Genomic DNA, 4,956 nt, shown 5'->3' with positions numbered 1-4,956 from the left:
AAGAACATAAGATAGAACCAGAATGTTAAAGTATGGGCGACCGTAACATTTTCGGACAATAGCCGTTTAGTTTTCCATTTGGAGAAACTGAGGCCCAGAACAATCAGGAGACTGGCCCAAGGTCATGCAACTAGACAAGGAGAGAGTTGGGGCTGGAAATCAGCAATGACGAGGTAATGTACAAAGCACGCAAAAGTGTTTCTGCGTACGTGCCTAAAACGCTCAAGGTTGGCCTTAGGGCAAAAGTGAGAATTAATTAGGCCGAGTCTCTCTGAGCCTTTGTCACCTCTCTTTCATTTCTCTTTTCCTCCCTGTCGGAACCTCCTTAGCCTTACTCTCTCCTCTAGAAACAGGTGACATTTACTCAGTGCTCCCTCTGTGCGAGCCACTGTGCTATGTTTTCCGTGGTATCCGTTCCATTCGCATAATGTAGCCATAAGTGCTACTGTGATCCCGTTTTTTTTTTTTTGTAACGTTTATTTATTTTTGAGACAGAGAGAGAGACAGCACATGAACGGGGGAGGGGCAGAGAGAGAGGGAGACACAGAATCCGAAGCAGGCTCCAGGCTCCGAGCCATCAGCCCAGAGCCCGACGCGGGGCTCGAACTCACGGACCGTGAGATCGTGACCTGAGCTGAAGTCGGACGCCCCTGTGATCCCGTTTCACAAATGAGGAAACTGAGCCTCAGAGAGGTTAATGAACTTGCCCGAGTCTCGCCGTTTGTAAGTGGCCGGGCTGAGACACAAACGCAGGCAGAACCCACAGTCTTAACTACTTTGCCACCCTGCATCTTCCAACGGCCCCTCCTCACTGCCATATGCTTGCACACCCTTTATTCTGCGGCACACCCAGCGGCTCTCCCGGAGGCCCTCCTTAAGCCTGCCTTCCCAGAGAGGGTCCTACGTGTCAGGATCATCCCTGGGACTCTGCCTGTGGCTATGATGAGGTGGTGAAGAAAGAAACCAGCTGGCTGTATGAACAGGGCCTCCCAGGGGCCGAGGGTCTGTTTCTGAAATGGTCTGGCGTCTGTTTCTCAGATTTGAAGATTCAGAGACTTTGTCTTGTTGGCTTCCCCAGGGGCGTTTGGGTCTAGGGTCAGAATTGCCCTATTTACACTTGCAGGCGATTGATTGCTAGTCCAGAACACCAAGCTGAGAATTTGCACCGAAAAACATACCTGCCAAGTGTCACAAGTATTGCCAAGAGAAGCAGTATCGGGAAGGGAGAGCCGCTCGGACAGGGCCTTGCCAAGGGTCCTTTAAGTGAGGTCCTCATGCCCGTATCTGGGTCCTGGTCTCCCCCCACCATAGGGACTAGGACCAAGTGGGGCGGGGGAGTGCTGGCCATAGGCTTGGCTTCTGGGTAGCAGGGTTCCAGGGGCTGGGTTGTGTCAGGACTTTCCGGCAGCCTGGGGCCGAGAACCAGGCGCTATGGGCAGAAGAGCCGAGGTTTTAATAGGAAAGCCAACATCACACATTGAGTCCAAAGGATGTGGGAGGACAGAAAGGGCAACGTGAGGAGGGAATTCAGTAGCTCAGAGAGACGGGGGCAGGCCAACTGAGAGGAGACACAGCACCAAATTCTTGGCTCAGCCTGGATCTTGCCTCGGGTTCTTGGGATCTGGTAGGGCCCCAGATCAACTCGTCTCGTTCACACCTACATTTCCTCCTGAGGGCTTTGACTTGACCTGTTATTCAGGTTCTTGGCAGCCTACGCTGCTTTCTTGGATTTTTCCAATGTGGCTTGCTCTTTTATTTAACATTTACCTATTTTTGAGAGACAGAGAGAGAGACAGAGCGTGAGTGGGGGAGGGGTGGAGAGAGAAAGAGACACAGAATCCGGAGCAGGCTCTAGGCTCTGAGCTGTCAGCGCAGAGCCCGACGCGGGGCTCGAACTCGTCAACTGCAAGATCATGACCTGAGCCGAAGTCAGACGCTCAACCGACTGAGCCACCCAGGTGCCCCATCATTAGATTCAAAAGTTCTCTTTCTGGGGACGCCCGCCAGGCTCAGTCGGTGGAGTATGTGGCTTTTGATCTCAGGGGTCGTGAGTTTGAGCCCCACGTTGGGTGTAGAGATTACTTGAATACATTAAAAATAAAATTTAAGGGGCGCCTGGGTGGCGCAGTCGGTTGGGCGTCCGACTTCAGCCAGGTCATGATCTCGCGGTCCGTGGGTTCGAGCCCCGCGTCGGGCTCTGGGCTGATGGCTCAGAGCCTGGAGCCTGTTTCCGATTCTGTGTCTCCCTCTCTCTCTGCCCCTCCCCCGTTCATGCTCTGTCTCTCTCTCTGTCCCAAAAATAAATAAACGTTGGAAAAAAAAAATTAAAAAAAAAAATAAAATTTAAAAAACTGAAAAAAATGTCTGCTTCTGTCCTGTTCTCTTCTACTTTGGGACATTCTTGGGACAGGCATTCACTTCCTGTTTTGTTCGTGGCGGTTAATGACGCACAATTGATTCGGGCCGTATCAGCTGCTCCTGCGGTTCAGTCACTTCAGGCTGCGACTGGTGGCTTTAGCAACCCCCCCGGGTGAGTGAGCTGCCTCGGAGCACTGTCTGTCCATCACCAAGGGCATCTTGGTGTATCCGGTGCCTAGCGCGAACTTGAGACATATTTGCTGCATGAAGGGAGAAATGAACATGTGACCGACTGAATGAATCACTGACGACTCCTTTGTAAACTGCTTGTGGTCCACTTTGTCCAAACATTTACAGGAAAGCAGGTTGTGGGGCGCCCGGGGGGGCTCAGTCCGTTAAGCGCCCGACTCTTGGTTTCGGCTCAGGTCGTGATCTCACGGTTCGTGAGATAGAGCCCCGCTTTTGGCCCCGTGCTGAGCTTGGAGCCTGCTTGGGGTTCTCTGTCTCCCTTTCTCTCTGCCCCGCCCACACCCCCCCCCCCCCCTGTGCTCATGCTCCCTCTCTCAAAATCAATAAACATTTAAAAAAACAAATACAAATTACTACCAAATTAGGAAATGTCTGTTGTAGGGGCGTCTGGGTGGCTCGGTTGGTTAAGCATCTGACTCCTGATTTTGGCTCAGGTCATGATCTCATGAGTTCGAGTCTCGTCGGGCTCTACATTGGCAGCGAGGAGCCTGCTTGGGATTCTCTCTCTCCTTCTCTCTGTGTGCCTCCCGGACTTGTGCTGTCTCTGTCTCTCTCAAATAAATAAATAAGTAAAAACTTAAAAAAAAAAAAAAAGACATGTCTGTTGTAGAAACTAAGTCACTTAGAACCGCATAGAGTAAAAATTAGAAGCCTTCTGAACCCCTTTCCTGCCCCATTCCCACCGCCCTTAGGAGACCACTGTCATCAGGTCATGATACTTTAATATCCTCCCTCCCGCTTCTTAAAAAAAAAAAAAAATATCAGGGGACGACGTCTGTAGGCATTCAGAATGGTCCAGCATTTGGCAACCTGTCGTAGGCTATAGTTCGCTACAGCCCTTAACAAAACGAGGCTGTCCCAAACCCCCGGTAACAGAATCGTCTACCTTTATACCAAGAAGGGTGAGAAAGCACCAAAAAGCATGTGGTATGTGCCCAGGCTGGCTTCGAGGAGTTCATGCTGGGAGACCTGAGGTTCTTATGAGGTTGCCTACGACGAAAACACACGTCAGCAGGATCTATGGTGGTTCCGCGCGTGCTAAGTGTGTTCGTGACAGGATCAAACATGCTTTCCTTACCGAGGAGCAGAAAATCGTGGTGAAAGTGTCGAAGGCAAAAACACAGAGTCAGAAAGCGAAATAAAAAGAAAAAAAAAAAACAACACGAAGGGTTTCTGAGTGATAAATCAAAAGGCTTGTTCTGTTAAAACAACAACATCATCTTTTTCATGTGATTCACAGCTTGCTGTTTCCACTTAAAGTATCCGCCTGAAAGTATCGCCTGAGTAACTTTTTGGAAAAGGTTTATTTTTGAGAGAGAGAGAGAGAAAGAGGGAGAGGGAGAGGAAAACAGCACAAGAGTAGGGGAGGGGCAGAGAGAGGGGGAGGCAGAAGATCCGAAGCGGGCTGTGTGCTGACAGCAGAGAGCCCGATGCAGGGCTCGAACTCACGAACCTCGAGATCATGACCTGAGCCGCACTTGAACGCTTGACCGACTGAGCCAGCTAGTGTTTAAAAAAAAAAAAAAAAAAAAAAATCAATGTGATAGATATTTGGGTGCGTCCAAATCCTACTACTTAGAAACCATTTGAATACATCCGTATTCAGGTTCCCCCCCACTGTCTGAAAGCGTAGTGTTGCCTTGAAACCTTTTGTAAACCGAAGCGGCCTAAAGCAAAAGGTATCCCCTGCTTTCCAGAAGTTTGCGTGAGACCACGTCGCTTTGCTGAAGGACCCTACGGTATAGTTCGGTAGCAGCTCTTTTCATAAAAGCCAAACACCTCTTCGCATTTCTGGCGGTAGTACCTGCTTCTTCTGTGTGTGCGCTCGATTCCACCCCCTTCTATGCAGGGACCTCACTCCCGCAGTGCCCCCCTCCCTCTTGCCCCTCCCTTTACTGTGTCTCTCCTAGAGGCCTGCCAAGATGTTACTTCTAGACCCCCCTCTGGAATCTTTCTCTTGAACTCACTCCCTCCTCTGGTTACCTTCTCTTCCTCGGCTGAAACGAGGCTCCCCCCTACCCTGGAGAAGTCGAAGTCGCCCTGGCTATTCCGCTAAAACCGCCCGCCGTTATCAAGGTGACTAATTACTTCCCTTGTGCTAAATCCGGTGACCTGTGCGTGACGTTTGACATAATCGATTACTCCCGCTTCCTTGAGGCATTTTCTCCTCTCGGCTTCCAGGACGCACAAGCGCTGCTGGTTTTCATTCATTTCTCTCGACTTGTCCTTTCAGTTTCCTCTGCCAGCTCCTCCCCGCTCCCCCCTGACCTCTTGGCGTTGGTCTGTCCCGGGGCTCAGTCCTTAGATCTTTTTCCGTCTGAATTTACTACCCCCCCCCCCCATTTTTTG

General features: G+C 50.7%; 1 pseudogene; it reads left to right on the top strand.

Annotated features, from left to right (window-relative positions):
* Positions 1–3,144: 3,144 nt before the first annotated feature.
* On the top strand, positions 3,145–3,928 carry LOC123594892 (annotated as a pseudogene).
* The last annotated feature ends 1,028 nt before the right edge of the window (positions 3,929–4,956 follow it).

This window comes from Leopardus geoffroyi, chromosome X (assembly GCF_018350155.1).
Source record: "Leopardus geoffroyi isolate Oge1 chromosome X, O.geoffroyi_Oge1_pat1.0, whole genome shotgun sequence".
Lineage (NCBI taxonomy): Eukaryota > Metazoa > Chordata > Mammalia > Carnivora > Felidae > Leopardus > Leopardus geoffroyi.
The sequence above is the reverse complement of the archived record's forward strand: the minus strand, read 5'-3'. Positions and strand labels throughout refer to the sequence as shown.